We start from the raw sequence: 19,542 nt of genomic DNA on the forward strand, positions 1-19,542 counted from the left end.
ATACTGTTCTCGTATTTTTTAACAGTAGACCTAGTTTATTTAAAGTTGGTTTTTCGCTATGAGTTCGAAAACGCGCAGTGATGTCTGTAAACGCTCGATCATGAATAATAAAATTAAGTGCATGATGTGCAGAGTCAATCTGTCAAAGCATTATAATGAGGACAGGATTTTAATAAAATGTTGTTTCGGTGTGCTTTCATTGTCGGTGTATGAGCGTTGTTAAGGGAAGAGCGCATTCAAAATGTTCCGTTTCAAACGCTTCGTCTGTAAAATCTAGCACGCTGAAGTTCACGTGCGCATTCACGTCCTTTTGTGTTGATTTATGTCGTAATAGGTTCATAATAATCTTCATATTAATATTGATATATGGTGCGTTTGGTTGAGTTTATTAACCAGCTAGCAAGCTCTGCAGGGTGGTGTTATTTCACAGTTTCAGCTCAAAGGCAATGCTCGATATTACTGACTTGGTTATTTGAGACGGTCATTTTATAAAGATGTTTCTTTTTCAAAGACATTTATGCATCATAATCTAGCAGTTATTTTTTGTTTTATATGTTCATGTTTTCATATACCCGTTTTCATGTCACGTTTGTATTTGTCAACAACCATTTTCATAACAGTATTTTCATTATCTCAATGACGGACATGCCCCGCCCCCTGCACATGCCCCGCCCCCAATTACTCGAGTACTCGTTTTTGAGACCTATCGATGATCGAAATGAGAAATTGACAAAAATGCCCATCCCTAGTATTTATAAAAACTATATAAACAAAAATGCTCCTATAGTTACTCCGACTTAAAAAGCTAATTATGACTTAAATGATACACTCTAATAAATTGCACATACAAAAATGCTACAAAGAACGTTGGAGGATATTTAACAAATTATGACTCAAACTATGGATGAACAAACAAAAATGCTTGTATAGTCACTCCAACACTTGATCGAGAAAATTAAGACTTGAAGGATCAACTGCAATAAATTGGTCATACACAAATGCTAGAAAGAATGTTCAAGGATATTTACCAAATATTAACTACATAAACTGTGCAAAAACTCTCTTATGCACCTGTAAAGACACTTAAGCAAATTATGACCCATAAACTGGATTAACTATAGCCTACCCTCTACAAACAAAAGTGCTATTATTGATACACTCTACTTACCACTACAAAATTAAAATATATAAGTTCTTGTAACTCTATCCCTATCTTAAATAATAAAAGATGAACAGTTGTTTCTGGCATTTCTATTCACCTTCAAAATTGACGCAGCATTAAAATTTGGCTCGTATGGATTTCCTTATTGTCAGTGAAATGCGTAGTAATATGTAGATAACTAGCTAGCTAGTGATAGCTTAGTGACAGCAATAAAACGTCCAATGCCGTCCAATATTAGTTGATAATATCGATAATACGAAGTAAATTTATTTCGTTTGACACCTTTATGGCTGAGATGAGAAGACTTGCCTCTATACTGGGCTTTCTTTTGATCATCTGCCTTTCTCTTTTTCCGTCCCTGTGCACTCAAGGGTTTAGACCACTTCATTTTTGAAGAACGCGCCAGTGCTGAGCACTTGCCTGACCTAACGCCCGAACGCCTGTGCTCGACAATACTCACTTTCAATTCAATCTAATAATCAGGTTAAGTAATTAAACGTGCGGCTGAGGGGGCGCCCAAGGATGATCCTGTTTAATAAACAGTATGTTTTATTTAGCTTGTTTTAATTCTATGCTTAATGGGAAGTAAGTTTAAGGGCGCCACTAGAGGGCGCCCCCAACACATTTGTCGCCCTAGGCAACCGCCTAGCTCGCCTATAGCAAACGCCGGCCCTGTGACCGAGCACCAAAACACACTTGTAGTCAATCAGCAGTAAGGGGTGTATACACTCATAATGGGGGAGGAGAGAGAGCTCAGTGCACAAGACAGACATTAGCAGAACGAAAGAGAGAGATGGCAGAGAAAATACAAAAGAGGCCAGGGGAATATCATTTTAGGGGGGGGGGGGGTGCTGTTTCATGCATACTGAGCTTTTTACACTGTTAAAGACTTGGAATCCCATCCTAGACAAAGTAAAAAAAAAAAAAGAAAAGTTGGACAGTTTCTGTGCCAAAAATACTCCTTCCGGTTTCTCATAAGTTTCGTAACGGTTTTTTTTCGAGTATGGGTATATGTGACGTCAGATGGGGTGGAATTTCCTTGTACGGGCCGTACGGGGTCTTCTCCCGGAAGGGCGCGCACGCGTGACTAGAGCGAGAGAGCAAACGCTTTAGGGAAGCCGGCTGCGCTGCAGTCACAGGACTTCACAAAATCAACAATTTCACCAAAGATGTGTGTTTTTGTTTTTCATGGCAAGACAATCATGTTTTTCCGCAGCAGCAACAGAGTTGTGCAAGTGTTTGTTTCTTCCCTGAATTTCGGCGACGATGGTTTATAAACAAGGCCCAGCTCAACTCCGGATTTGTAGCTCGTCTAATGCTGAAAGATGGAGCAATTCCAGCGATTAAGGTTCACGGTCTTGTGTTGGTAGCAGGTGGTGAGTAAAAATGCTTAAAATGTCTTTGTGTTGTTAGCTATCGATTACATTGTTTTTCTATGTAAACATGCATAGCTCAACGCAATAGCTGCGCGCGCTCGTCATTCTTTAGGTCCCCCCAAACGATACGCCCCCAGCCGCTCGGCTTTTTTCAGAAAGACTCTGTACAGCGTATCTTTCTTTAATAAATATAATAAAACTAAAGACTTTTCGGAGATATGAAATATGCAATACTACTCTATAGGTACTCAAGATTGACATGAGATTGACTGGAAATGAGTGTTTCACCCCCCCTTTAAAAAGAAGGGTTACAGTCAGGCAAGAGGTAGGACCCACGTTAATATTAGAGAAGCTGTCCAGTGCTGGAGAGACCTTAAAGGGGTCCTTGATTATGATTTCCCTTTTTTAACTTTAGCTAGTGTGTAATACTGTTTGAGTATAAACAACATCTGCAAAGTTACGACGCTCAAAGTTCAATGCAAAGGGAGATGTTTTCTTTTACATGAATCGCTTTTAAAAGGGTTAGTTCGAACCCTAATGCCCAAAATTCTGTCATTAATTAGGCTACTCACCCTCATGTCATTCCAAACCTTCGTTCATCTTTGGAACACAAATTAAGATATTTTGTATGAAATCTGAGAACTCTCAGGCCCCTCCATAGACAGCTATTTAATTAACACTTTCAAGGTCCAGAAAGGTAGGTAACATTGCAACTCCCGTGCATGTGTCGTGGTGCTCACGTGAACAGCATCGGCTGCCGTAGATCTCGAGAGCAGTACACTATTTACAACGTAAATTGTGTAGGAAACTGGCACAGGCCAGAACGAAATTGTTGAATAAGTCGTTATTTTTCTTTGTTTTTGCACACAAAAAATATTCTCGTCACTTCATAAAATTAAGATTGATCCACTGGAGTCACATGGACTATTTTAACATGACTATTTTTTAATACCTTTCTGGACCTTGAAAGTGTTAATTAAACTGCTGTCTATGGAGGGGCCTGAGAGCTTTCAGTTTTCATCCAAAATATCTTCATTTGTGTTCCGAAGATGAACGAAGGCCTTACAGGTTTGGAATGACATGAGGATGAGTAATTAATGAAAGATTTTTCGATTTTTGGGCGAACTATCGCTTTAAGGACTACAAACGGCTGGTAGGGACTACAACAAGCCCGGGAACATGAAACAAAGGGGGTGAGGCCATGTTGGGCTGCTTTAGAGAAGAGGAAGAGTTGAGTGTTGTTGTCATGCTGTCAAAATGCTGTTATTTTCACACCTTCACAGACTCTGTTGTATTAGCATAGACGAGTTGTCTCATAAGCAATTCAGGTGTTTTGTTGTTGGATGTAAGAGTGAACATAATGGTCTTCATGTACTCCCGACATCAAAGCCGCTGAAGACGCAGTAGATTCGTTTTGAGAATGTGCTCCCACATACCTAAATTCGTTTGTCTGCGTGAATCATTTTACACCAGAATGCTTTGTGAACGAGGGTCAATAAGGTCTGTATATATTTGTTTACGCTTAGTTGTAATGAGTGTTTTTGTGTAATTCGCTGTGTATGTTGATGATAATGCAAGGGAGAGAGAGACTTTTATGTGCACTTCTTTTACTGTGTATTCAGCACTTACAGTGATTTTCTGGAGTGAAAACAGACACTTCATCTTTTGTGTGATGTACAATAAACTAGGGATGTCCAGATCCGATCACATGATCGGAAATCGGGCCCGATCACGTGGTTTCAGACTCGATCGGAATCGGACGTTACCTCCCGATCAGGACTCGGATGTATATATGTACAGGGCTGGATTAACATAAGGGCTAGCTTGGGCTGAAGCCGCAGGGCCCGAGCTGGAGGGGGCCCATGATTGGCCGAGGAAATGATTGACAGTCGATCGTGAGAACCTAAACTTTTCCTGGAGCGCCGCTCGCCAAACCCCACCACGCCCCCACATATTAAGCGCTGTTATTTACTCGAGTGCTGCAAATGCATGGGATTGGAAACAAGCATCAAAAGCCAGGTGAAGAAACGGCGTTACCTGATTAAACTGCGAGCGCATCCAACAGAGTCGAAGCGCGAGAGCAGCTGGATCGTCTCACGCACAGCGCTGACGAACTCGTTCGGCAGTTTTGCCGCTCTATTTATTCTTTATCCATTTGAATTTGATACAAGCGCAACATCATGTGTACAGTAAAGGCTCTGTGGCGAAACTAGCTGAACAAGACTGAATAGCTCCGACCATGTAAACTGAAGTGTTGAGGTAAACTAGGCTGCCTACACGATGGCCGTAGCCAGCTGAGGTCTGGACCTCTGTATTTTTCCCGAGGTGTACATAATACATTTAGTCATTTAGTAGACACTTTTATCCAAATTGACTTATAAATGAGAGCAATAGAAGCAACTAGAACAGTCAAGGGCAACAATATGCAAGTGTTAATATGTGTTAAATGTAATAAATGTTGCGAAATAATTGCCTAATAGAGAATTAACACTACTTTAATGCTGCCAGGATATCTTCTTGTCTGAGCTGCCCTGCCTGCGGTCTGTCACCGTCACCGCTCATCAATATCAAAATACTTGAGATGACCAATCAAATGAAAGTATGCAGGCTTTATACGCAGAAGCTGCTGCGCGAGTAACACAACGCTTCAGTAAACGGTGCGAGATACAAGAAGCCAAACTAAACATTTCATATTTGACAGCTGTTTTAGTATATAAAATGTAAAAAACAAAAAAAAAACAAAAAAAAAAACAACACTATCAGCCAGAGCTCAGATTTAGGAGGGGAAGAGAAAGGGCAAGAGAAGGAGAAAAAAGAAAGAGTGATGGAAATGAGGAGGCTTATAGAAATGAGAGAATGATGAAAAAAGGATAGAGGAGGTATGACAGATAATCTACTGCCCACTAACATATAGAAGTATATACTTATATTATAGAAGTATCGGATCAGGACTCTGTATTGGTAGATATTCAAAATCAAATGACTCGGACTCGAGGACAAAAAACCTGATTGGGACATCCCTACAATAAACTTCATAAAACTCATCAATAAAGTTTTGGCCATCATTTGGACGGGGTCTGTAACAGGCTTGTACTAATAGTGTATAAAAGCAAGATGACAAAATAAGTTATAACCGTAATTAAAGGAACTGTATGTAAGAAATCTATTTCAATTAATCATAAAATGGCCCTATGTCGCTAGACATTAAGAAATCATGCTGATTTCAAATACTTATATCACTGACAACAGTTGTCCGGCCAAGATATTGTCATTTTAAAAGTGAAGTTGCAGCCCTCAACTGATGTTGATGTTGACATGTTGTGTCATGCCTGAAGCACCACCCTCCACCTATCTACCAATCACGAAGTCAGTAGTGTTTCTGCATTCGGGTTGCCAGCTCTGCTCTAGTTACCACAGCTGCAGCTATAAACTTTTTGGATAAACAATGTCTAACTTTACGAAACCTAAACGACCTTGTTATGAATAAGAAAAACGTTGTGACAGTGTCCGAAATAAAACAAGGATTTGTATAAGAGATGCCTTTGAAAGATGGAGACGGCTGAAAACGGAGAATAATTTGAAGACTGATGCCAACGTTGCTAATTTTCTCCTGGACAGGTAAGGTTCATCTATGTTTGGCTAACTTGTACTTAATGTAAATGGACATTTCAAATATTCATGACAGTCGAACAAAGTTATGCATGTTCGTGCAAAGTAACGTTAGGTTAGCGCAGATGGAGGAGGTGGGTCATTGAATTGAAAAGGTAACGTTAAGGAATTGTTTGGTAAATAAAAACGGCGAGACGTCATTGCTAACATTAGTAATGCATTATCAGAGCCTGTTTCTCTGTCATTATGCTGGGACGCTGAGGAAAACAACATTAGTACGCCTATTATGGCAATGTGAAAACGTATTTGAGACAGTAGCCTAACGTTACCTCTGTAAAAATTATTCCTCATTCGTTCTTCGCATATATAGTGGACAAAACATGCTGCAAGTTGACCTGTATGACCATTGCTAATGTTATTTAGCTTTGCTGTAATTTTACTATAATATACTATAGCCTAGTATTTTTTCATGTGGGTACGTCACATACGAGCGTTCATATTTACGATTATATTTGGCTTATCGCCATTAGTAAATTTTTGCGATTCATAATTACTTCATAAAACATCGCTCTTGAAGCATAAACATAATTAACAGAAAGAAAAATAACATACTGTGTACGACTCGTCACTTGCCATTGAAAGCTCCGTGTAGCAGCCTAGGTTCCTGCTGGATCCTGCAGCCTATCTGGCAGCCTCGAGTCAGGGGGAGGGGGAGAGGGGATACACCGCTCTACAGTAATTTGAAAGTGATTGCAGTACCAGTTTTGGCCACAGTCCTACATACAGCTCCTTTAAACTAAGATATACCTGTTCTATCTCCATGCAGCATTTATTCTCTGTAGGTGTCAGCTCTAGTTTCTGACATTTTCAGTGTGTGAGATTGTCCTGACACCTGAGCATGATCTCTTGAAGCTCCGCTCTCTTCTTGAACGGGGGTCGGGAACACCAGCTCATTTGCATTTAAAGGGACAGGGTATTTTGCTGGGTATTTTGAGCTAAAACTTCAAATAGACACTATTTATGGGGACATCAGACTTATTTTACTTCTTGTAAAAAGGGGCATAATAGATGAACGGTTGCTGAAAACGTTTTGTTTTGGTGATTTTAAAGATCAACAGTGTTTACCAGAAATCACTTACTGCACCTTTAATTCAAGTGTAGTTTAAAAAGTTCCTCTTTTCCAGATTAGGTACCATTTTGTCTGTTTCTTCCAGATTGGAGCGCTGCTGTAACTGTGACTACATCTCCATACATGACGGCTCTTCCACTGGTCATCCACAGCTGAGGAAAGTCTGCTTCAATTACACCACCCACCAGGTGTTTCACTCTTCTTCACGATACTTGACTGTTGTCTTCAGGAGTGACTACTCTGGTGTCAGCCATGGTTTTAAGGCCCTTTTCACAAGCTCTCTGACTGCAGATGAAGGTTGAATAGCTGTCACATGCATTCCATCTCTTCTCTGACCATATTGGTGTTTTCACTTCATAAAATGAAATGTGCTTTAAAAACAAATATACACAACAAAGTTACAACATGCAACACATTTGTCTTTAATGAATTTAAATAAACCTTAAATGTGCAAAATTACTTTGAGGGTATTAAACTCTTTGCTCTGCAGGTCGTGTGGATTGCTCCTCAGACAACATGGTCATTGTCATTCAAAGGTCTTACCTGAACTCACTTGGGTTGAGTGGAAATGACCTTTATGTGGATGATCATCTTTGCAGACCCACTATTACCAGTACTGATGTTGTGTTCAGCTTCCCTCTCGACACATGTGGAACCGCCAAAGAGGTATGATCTACATGAGTAAGATCCAGCTTTTAATGCTTGAATTTGCTGTGTCAGATTAGTTAGCATCATTGAGGGGCATGTTTACCACACAACAGGAACGGTTTTTGTGTCCTACACCAACAATGTGCGGGGATCTCAGTCTCAGTCGGGCGAGATCACTCGTCAGTCACAGTTCCTACTACGCGTGGGCTGCCGAATGGAGCCGGATACTCTGGTCCAGATATTCTACAAGGCCAGGGAGAACATTAATGCCAACATCACAGGAACGGGCCGCTTCAATGCCAGCATAGCCTTCTACACCTCCAGCAGTTTCTACCAACACATTTATGACTCTCCATATGAAGTGACCTTGAACCAGCCTCTGTGTTCAAGTCGAACTAAACAGGCGTGGCAACAGCCTGGATCTCTTCCTAGACACCTGTGTAGCATCTCCAAATCCCACTGACTTCAATGACCGTTCTTATGATCTGATCGTAACAGGTGAGACCATTTATTTCTTACAGTTTTTTCTGATTGCTTAAGCACATTTTTTGTAACTATTGGCTATTTTTGCAAAACTCTAAACACAAATAAGAAAACCTTTCACCCAATTATCAAAACATTGTAGTTCTCTTGCAAAAGTGAACACAGCTAGATTAACTCTTCACACCTTCGTAAAAATTGTGTTTTCGTATCAAACAGTAAACCAGGGAGTGCAGAGAGTTCGTCAGGGGCAGGGGCTCAAATGTAAAAAAGGGGCAATATGTAAATATATATACACACACACATATATATAATATATATATATATATATATATATATATATATATATATATATATATATATATATATATATATATATATATATATATATATATATATATATATATATATATATACATATATATATATATATATATACATATATATATATATATATATATATATATATATATATATATATATATACATATATATATATATATATATATATGTATATATATATATATATATATATATATATATATATATACATGTATATATATATATATATATATATATACATGTATATATATATATATATATATATACATGTATATATATATATATATATATACATGTATATATATATATATATATATATATATATATATATATATATATATATGTATATATATATATATACATATATATATGTATATATAGATATATACACACACATGTATATATATATATATATATATATATATATATATATATATATATATATATATATATATATATATATGTATATGTGTGTGTGTATATATATCCTTATGCTCATCAAGCCTGCATTTATTTAATCAAAAATACAGAAAAAACAGTAGCCTAATATTGTGAAATATTATTACATTGTGTTCTTTTTAACTTTTTATTAATCAAAGAAGAGTATCACAAGAGTATCACAGTTTCCATCATTGACATTAAATCCTCATATTAGAATGATTTCTGAATGATCATGTGACACTGAAGAGTGGAGTAATGATGCTGAAAATAAATTATATTTTAAATTATTTTAAAATAGAAAACCATTATTTTAATATATTTCGCAATATTGTTGTTTTTTATCAAATAAGTGTAGGCCTGATGAACATAAGAGACTTATTTCATAATGCTGCATAATATTCAAAAATAGTATAATAAAGTCCTTTCAATCGCCAGTCTACACTTCACATATAGGCCTGTAGTAGGTGACGGTGGCACTTGGGTTTTGTTAACTTTGATAGTTTCATGAAATAGTAAACGGTGTATCAATATAGGATACATAAATACAAGTGAATTTAACACTACTTACCATTAATGCGACTTTTGTTTGATTGGTAATTGAGTGTAAGCAGTGAGTTGTGTTTAAAGTTCTGCAAAAAGAGTGTTGTGCAGTGAATTGTGCCTACAGTTTTGCAAAGTGTGTGTTACAAAATTGCAAACTGAGTGCAAAGCAGTGTTTGTGCTTTTAGTTTTACAAACTCCGTGAGTGGTTTTGCTATACGTATTAATAGTTTTAGAAATTGTGCTACAAGAATCACGATTAGCGCTTAAGCATTCAGAAAAAACTGTAAATGTGACGCCTAGTATCATATGTAATAGTGGAATCAATTGAGATCTAAGACATCATTAAGAATTCTGTTGCTTGTAGTCTAAATATGTTCTTGTACTCATTTGCACTAATAGTGAAACCAACTATTGTATTTGTACTTTTACAATATATCCTCTGTTTTAGATGTCCCAGAGACAACCCATATTATTCCTACACTAGCGGTGAGCACTATTATGTTCAGTTCAGTTTCCAGGCTTTTAAGTTCCTCCGGACTCACGCCTACGTGTACCTGCAGTGTAAAGTGACCATCTGCCCTGATAACGATTACAACTCTCGCTGCCGCTTCCTTCGCAAGAGATCCCTTGACAGCACCTACCACACCGATACTGTGACACTGGGGCCAATCAAACTCAAAGGTCGGAGGACAGTAGCAGGTTTCATTTCTAAGGAATTTATCTTCCAGTAAAGCATTTCTAAACAGCTGGTTTTGTCAATGATTTCTGCAATTGTTTATATTCACTTTCCATTCTGAAATGAAAAAAAAAAGATAATGAAAGGTCACACCCAGATTAAGAACACATAGGGCCCTGGGGCTACAGCAAACCTAAGGACCCTTCATAGTAGCTGCCAAGAAGAGAATCATAAGCAGGGCTGGACTGGGGCTAAAATCCAGCCCATCCAGCCCACATGTAACCCCCATGCATGTTTTACTGGGGTTAGGGCCATTCAATTGGAATAAAAATAAATTAATTAATTAAGGACAGAAACAAATACAGTTTTTGCCTATTGCTTTAACACTGTAGACACAAGCTTAGACCAAAGTTACAAAACTTGAAGCTTTTGTTACTATACCTTAAACACAGTGTAACCATACTTTAAACAAAAGTGCTGCTTTGCACTTCAGTTGCAATTCTGCAACACACTTGCTCCTGCACACTACACACTATTTTATACAGACACTTTGTTCATAAATGAAATCTCATGGGTACCATTGGGAAAACACATGTATTCAAAATACAAAACACATTGGGTGATTGAAAATACTTAGACACACACCTGAAAACACTAACTTACAAAACTGATCACCAATCAGCCAACCACAAATAGGCCTCAGTTGAGCCACTTTGAGAACTTTGCAAGCATGGAGGCAGGGAGAGCAAGAGGAAGAGGAAGATAGAGATAGAGATAGAGATGGGAGTAGGACATGGTCGAAGGGGCTATGCACGGAACAATATTTCAGATGATATTAGAGCAACGTTGGTGGATCATGTGATAAATCATGGCCTGAAATGAGGGAAGCTGGGCAGAGAGTCCACCCACATCTAAGTTCACAGTTGCATCCATCATAAGGACATTCAGACTGGAAAACAGGTATGTCTTCAACTCTCCACTCCAGACTGCATCTACTGTATTTACAGTACTGTACCGTATCACATTATTGTATTGCAAGTTGGCTAGTGCTCCTTTTGTAACAAAAAATGGTAGTTTTGTGGAACATACAGTACATAGCACTGTACCATTGAGATTTTATGGTACTGTGTACAGTATACAGGACTGTAAAGAACCAAACCAATAACAATTTGTGGTTGCATTTTTCTACAGAATGACTAGAAGACCTTCTGGGGGTGGTCGGCAACGCCTGTTCACCCAAGAGCAGGAACTTGCCATTGTGGAAATGGTCAGAGCAAACAATGCAATGCGTCTCCACCAGCTACAGGAACAAATACTTGCAAATAGGCAAGCATTCATCAACATCAATCGAGTAGGCATTACCACAATCAGACGTGTCTTGGTAAAGCACACAATCACTTTGAAGCAATTGTACAAGGTCCCATTTGAGAGGAACTGTATCAGGATCAAAGGACTTCAGCAAGAATATGTAGGTAAGTGTTGCAGTCCTTTACATTTACAATACCGTATTTATGTAATCCAGTACAGTAATAGCTGAATATGTACCATTGTATCAGTACCACATAGATACATGCAGAGAGGGACATGGGTACCTGTGTGTTTGTGTGTTGGGGTGGGGGTGTGTGGGGGGGTTCTGTATGTGAAGTTGTGTGTTTTGAGTAATGCCAGCCATCCATGCTATGCATTTTTTTTTGTTGCAGAAAATCTTGGACATGGATGGAGCTGCACAGCCTCATGAATTTATTTACATTGATGAAGCTGGTTTCAACCTCAGCAAAAGTAGATGATGGGGTCGTAATATAATTGGCCAAAGGGCAATTGTGCACGTCCCGGGGCAGCGTGGGGGAAACCTCACAATGTGTGCCGCCATAAGCCTTCGAGGGCTACTACACCATCATGCCAAACTAGGTCCCTACAATACGCAACACACACACGTTTCTCGATGCACTTCATGATGCAGTTTTACAGGACAGATAAGAGCAGCCCAGGTTTGTTGTTGTCTGGGATAATGTTAGTTTCCACCGGCTGCTCTGGTCCGGGACTGGTTCCCCAACCATGATCAATTTGAAGTTGTATACTTGCCCCCTTACTCGCCATTTCTAAACCCGAGATGGCGTGTATATGACGCCAACCACATGCCTGCATGCCTCTTCTACAGGCAATGGAAGAGGCATGCGGAGACATTGAGGTAATGTCAATCCATGGATGGATTCGGCACACAAGGCGTTATTTTCCCTGTTGCTTAGCAGGAGAAAATATCGCTTGTGACGTTGTTGTTTTTTTGTATTTACAGTAGTGTATTTTGTTTTATTTTTGTACTTGCGTTACTGCATTTACTGTACTGTGAAGTATAATACTGTGATGTACAGTATTTAGTTTATGTAATTTGTAATCTTTCAGTACTTATTTCAGTATTTCAGTATTTTTGGTTGTTGTGAAAACCTACGTTGGAAAAAAAAGAACAAACTGTAAGTGTTGCATTGCTTCACAGAATGCTAACTGATGAACTGAATAAAAAACAGTGAACATTAAAGACTGCAGTGTTTTATATAAAGTACACTAGTGTGTTGCTGCTAATCTGAACGTGTATTCATATGATGCAAGTGTATATCATTTTGTCATCAGAGTGACATTTTGACAAAGGATTGTTCGGTTTTGATAGCAGAGTTTCAATTCGACATGTGACTAGTTTATTTCCCAGTGTTGTGTCTTGTGTGCTTGTGTATACAGTTAGGTCCTTACAACACCGCCCAAATGGATGCAGAGCAGATGAGACACATTCTCATTCATAACCAGATACATACATTCATAACCAGTTTTGGACCAGAGCAGAACAGATATATTGTCCCAGATGAGATACATTCTCATCTGGGACAATATATCTGTTCTGCTCTGGTCCAAAACTGGTTTCATGAGCATCCACAATTTTCCTCCTGCCACACTCTCTCTTCCTTAACTCCATTGAGGGAGGTTTGTTAAAGTGTGTTAGCAATTGAGAAAAAATATATACAGTCGAGAGTAATAATGAAAGTTGCATAATACTCAGCTGTGTCTTTTCCACGATTATGCTGCTCTATAAACTTTCTTCCAGCACAGGCTCCAGGATATTCATATGTAATAAGGAAATCCTCCCTAGGACGGTTTTGACTATATAAGTGATGATTAAAAGATTGAAGACAAACTTGATCAGAAGAGAAAGATGGAAGCTCTGAATATCCTACTCTGTCTGCTTCTAACTGCCAATCAAGGTAAGAGATTATCATTCACTGGAGAGAAAAAAATATGGAAAACTCCTGCCTGCTTGAACATCATATGTTTTGCTTAAAATATATATAACATTTCTTAGTTTATAGAGCTGACTCTGCAGAGATTACAGGTAATCATGGAGAAAAAATACATATAATACATTGCACACACTGTACAGAAAGACAATTTTTACATGACATTTAATGTTATGTCTATATGTCATATTACAGCAAATACGTTTAGGTCATGGACAACAGGTAAATCAATTAACATTATACATTATATAGTGTATAACATGGCTGTTTTATGCATTTTTTTATACAATGTTGAAACATCAATTTACATAATATTTATTTTGTTTTTATAGATGACTGGTCAAATTCCACTGAAGGCTCTCCAGGTCATTTTTTTTTCTTTCAGGATAATTTTATGTTTTAAGTTGTGAATGTCTTTTTATTCTCCTTTTTTCCATGTTTCTGTTCAGAACCATGTGGTGGCAATCTGACAGATTGGATGGGTGAATTTTTCAGCCCCCAGTACCCTAATAACTATCCTAATAATATACAATGCACATGGACCATTCATAGCACAGGGAACAGGACCGTGTCATTGACCTTTGCCGATGTTGAGTAAGACATTTCTCTTTTTTTTTATTATTTGGAAACTATCTTCATTTATAGAATAAAACAGACTACTGAAACTGTGTCATTTTCAACCAAGCAAAAACTGCAAAATATTTTTATGAAGTATTTTGTAAACACTTAAATATTCTTAAATCTGAAATATTCTTGGGTAAAATAGTAATATGATTTAAAAAATGAATCCATTTGCATTTGTTTTCTCTCTCATTTCTGCTTGCTAGTTTGGAAACATGCTGTGATTATGTCAGAGTATATGATGGTCCTTCTACCCTCCACCCCTTCCTGGGAGAAATACAAGAGTACAGGAACCAGTCTTTAAAATCAAGCAACAATGATCTGACTGTGCTTTTCTACAGCGATCACAGTGTAACAAGTAGAGGATTTCATGCAAACTGGGTATTTTTGGGTAAGTGATTAAAATAAATAAATAGAACTTAATCTATGATGCACCATGAATTTCAGTCTCTCCTAGTTTGCAATATGACATTTCTAGTCATTCTCTCATAGTTACAGTTGTGACTGTCTTTTTGTTCTGTTTTCCATCTCTAGGTGAAGAATCATGTGGTGGCTATCTGACAGATTCAATGGGCGAATTTTTCAGCCCTCAGTACCCCAATAACTACCCTGATTACTCACAATGCACTTGGACCATTCATAGCACAGGGAACAGGACAGTGTCATTGAACTTCACTGATGTTGCGTAGGACACTATTTGATTTTCTTAATTTTGGAACTGATAATACTAAAAATGTGTAATTTTCAGATTTCCTTTTTCTAAGAGAACATTGCTGCACAATATAAATATGGTGGACAAAGTAATATATTTGCATGTGTTTTCGCTCTCTTCTCTGCTTGCTAGTTTAGAAAAGTGCTGTGATTACATCAGAGTATATGATGGTCCTTCTACCCTCCACGCCTTACTGGGAGAAATACGAGAGTACAGGAACCAGTCTTTCAAATCAAGCAACAATGATCTGACTGTGCTTTTCTACAGCGACCACAGTGTAACAAGTAGAGGATTTCATGCAAACTGGATCTTTGTAGGTATGCGATTCCTAAGAGATTACAGTAATAGAACTTGATCAATGATATTATGAATTTCAACCTTTCCTAGTTTGATATGTCATATAGTCATTCTCTTGGAATTACAGCCATGACATCTTTTTATCCTCTTTTACATCTCTAGGTGAAGAATCATGTGGTGGCTATTTGACAGATTCAATGGGTGAATTTTTCAGCCCCCGGTACCCCAACAACTACCCTGATTACTCAAAATGCACTTGGACCATTCATAGCACAGGGAACAGGACAGTGTCATTGACCTTCACCGATGTTGAGTAGGACACTATTTAAATGTTTTTATTTTGGAACTGATAATACTAAAGATGTGTAACTTTCAGATTTCATTTTACCACGAAAACATTGCTACAAAATATTAATATGGTGGACAAACCATAAATGCATTTGCATGTTTTCTCTCTTTCCCACCTGCTAGTTTAGAAAAGTGCTGTGATTACATCAGAGTATATGATGGTCCTTCTACCCTCCACCCTTTACTGGACGAAATACGAGAGTACAGGAACCAGTCTTTCAAATCAAGCAACAATGATCTGACTGTGCTTTTCTACAGCAATCACAATATAACAAGTAGAGGATTTCATGCAAACTGGATCTTTGTAGGTATGCGATTCAAAGAGATGAATAGAACTTGATTGATGATATTATGAATTTCAACCTTTCCTAGTTTGCTATGTAATATACTCATTATCTTAGAATTACAGTCGTGGCTGTCTTTTTGTCCTGTTTTCCATCTATGTGAAGAATCATCATGTGGTGGCTATTTGACAGATTCAATGGGTGAATTTGTCAGCCCCCGGTACCCCAACAACTACCCTGATTTCTCACAATGCACTTGGACCATTCATAGCACAGGGAACAAGACAGTGTCATTGAACTTCACTGATGTTGTGTAGGACACTATTTGATTTTCTTAATTTTGGAACTGAGAATACTAAAAATGTGTCAATTTCAGATTTCCTTTTTCTAAGAAAACATTGCTGCACAATATAAATATGGTGGAAAAAGTAATACATTTTCTATGTGTTTTCGCTCTCTTCTCTGCTTGCTAGTTTAGAAAAGTGCTGTGATTACATCAGAGTATATGATGGTCCTTCTACCCTCCACGCCTTACTGGGAGAAATACGAGAGTACAGGAACCAGTCTTTCAAATCAAGCAACAATGATCTGACTGTGCTTTTCTACAGCAATCACAATATAACAAGTAGAGGATTTCATGCAAACTGGATCTTTGTAGGTATGCGATTCCTAAGAGATTACAGTAATATAACTTGATCAATGATATTTATGAACTTCAACCTTTCCTAGTTTGATATGTCATTTCTAGTCATTCTCTTATAATAACAGTTGTGATTATCTTTTTTATCCTCGTTTACATCTCTAGGTGAAGAATCATGTGGTGGCCATCTGATAGATTCAATGGGTGCATTTTTCAGCCCCCGGTACCCCAATAACTACCCTGATTACTTACAATGCACTTGGACCATTCATAGCACAGGGAACAGGACCATTTCACTTACTTTCACCGATGTTGAGTAAGACACTATTTTAATTTCTTAATTTTGGAACTGATAATACTAAAAATGTGTTACTTTCAGTTTTCCCTTTCCAAGAAAACATTGCTACAAAATATTAGCATTAGACGAACCATAATTACATTTGCATGTTTTCTCTCTTTTCCACCTGCTAGTTTGGAAACATGCTGTGATTACATCAGAGTATTTGATGGTCCTTCTACCCTCCACCCTTTACTGGAAGAAATACGACAGTACAGGAACCAGTCTTTCAAATCAAGCAACAATGATCTGACTGTGCTTTTCTACAGTGATGCAAGTGTAACAAGAAGAGGATTTCATGCAAACTGGATCTTTGTAGGTATGTGATTAAAAGAGATGAATAGAACTGTCAGAGCCAGCACTTGAACTTAGGTCTCCAGCATGAGTCAGACTCTTAATCCTTGATCTACTGGAGGATGATGACCCCATTAGTAAGACGCACTTAGGAGAAGTTGACATACAGAATACATTTTTATAAAAGTTCAAGCAACAGAAATCCACAGCTGGAGCGAAAAAAAGAAAAGAAAAGCAAAATGTGATTCTCAAATAACAAAACCAGGTCCAAAAAGGGCATTCCATAAAAAAAATCCAAAGATCTTAAAGCAAAAAAAGACTCCAGAAGAGAAAGTCCACACAAAAAAAAAACTGAGAAAGGTATAATCCAGAGGCAAGAGATTATAAAATGTGTCAGAGTAAGAGAATACTTAGGTAATCCAAGCAATCAGAATGAGAAGAGACCTGTATACAGCCGTCACTCGCCTCTGTCCCGTGACAAGTTTGCAGCATCCCTCCTCCACCCCAACACCACACTTTGGCTTGTTTCTATCCCAGTCAATGATTGGGGGGAGTACTCTGGGTTTGGGACAAATTCTGAGCTCGGAGCCCTCCCTTTTGGACAGCACGCCATGTATGCACACATTATCATATCTAATTACATGTAAATGCGAACTCATGAATGCTAGTTTGTTGGGCCAAGAAGCTGTTATATGGTTTACAGTGTGCAGATAAATGTTTATAATGTGACCTTACCTGTATGAGTAGAACATAGCATTGAATAGGTGTATGAGTGTGTTTGTGCGTTTTGGTAAAGATTATGGGTGAAAGTGTGTGAAATGTGTTACCACATGCAGAGTATGTCACCTGTGAAGTGCCATAGATAAATGGAATGGATAGTGTCACTGAGCTATTTCATGTTTATTGTAGAACATATTTTTTAAATTTCGTAAAATATCACCTGAACAAATGTGGTTATCAAAATGTATGTGCAAGGCATCTTTTTGTGATAATTGGCCACACATAACCTTTCACAGTTGATCAACAACTCCACAGCATCTATTGTGCAAAATTTACCAATTGTGGTGTTTTTCTCCTCTTTTCCCACATGCCTGGACACTGTTGATAACTGCTATGCTATGTATTTTGGGGCATCATGATCTCCAGATTCTCAACCTCAGTGTGGAGGACACCTGTATGATTCTGGGCTGTTTTCCAGTCCAAACTACCCAAACTATTACCATGACAATGCCTACTGTGTGTGGTATCTCTCTGCTCAGCAAGGACAGAGGATCTTCCTGTCATTTGCTGATGTGCAGTAAGTGAGAGACACCCACACTATCCAATTTTTGCATAAACATCGTTGAAGAACGAACACGAAAAGAGTTTTGAAATTACGTGAACAGTTTAAACTGCCAAAAAAAAAAATGTAATTTTTTAGAATTTTGTAGTGCAAAATAATTGCTGCGAGTTTGTGTGAGTGTGCGTATAAGTGTACTGTATTCCTGTTAAATAAGGGTTCAGTCACTACCTATGTTTCCAAGATCCACCTATTTTTATCTGAATTCTGAGTGAGATATTTCATAAAAACACTGGATGGAAACATCAAGATGCGCACAAATAATGCACACAAAAAAACGTGTGCATTCAATTGAGGCAGATACATTTTTAGCTGGTAAGAAAACTGGTAAAGAAAATGTGCAGGAGCTATGGTGGAAACACATTTACTGAATAAATCCCTCGATACGCAACGGAAAAAAACTCACGTGATTTTGCCTCAACAGAGGATGTGATTGATAACTGGAATCATTGGAATCATCATAGGGGTTGGTTGTAACATTTTTAATAAACTGTTACAACTATCCCCACCCCTAACAGCCATAACTTAACTAACTGTTTTAGCATGTGGGTTTGAAGTTAGAATGAATACAAAGCATCACATTAAACTAGAGAAATAGCTACTTCAGGTCATGCAAGTAAAATAATTCAATGATTGCTAGGCAAAAAATAATCCTGATGAAACATTTTAAAATCTGTTTATTTGGTCATAAAATCTACAAATTTGCTCCACAGTCACATACAATTTCTCCTGTGAGCTCAAAAAGAAGATGGGAGTATATAATATTGATGACATTGCCACAGCTCTTTTCTGACCTGTCAAACTTACAGTGTTACATCTAACCCAGTGTTACAACACTCCCTATATGGTTTGTTAAATTCAAATTAAAGGTTAAAATGTCTTAAAATATATTTTTTCTGATTCTTCCAGATTGGAGCGCTGCTGTAACTGTGACTACATCTCCATACATGACGGCTCTTCCACTGGTCATCCACAGCTGGGAA

This window comes from Gobio gobio (assembly GCF_949357685.1).
Source record: "Gobio gobio genome assembly, chromosome: 13".
Taxonomy (NCBI): domain Eukaryota; kingdom Metazoa; phylum Chordata; class Actinopteri; order Cypriniformes; family Gobionidae; genus Gobio; species Gobio gobio.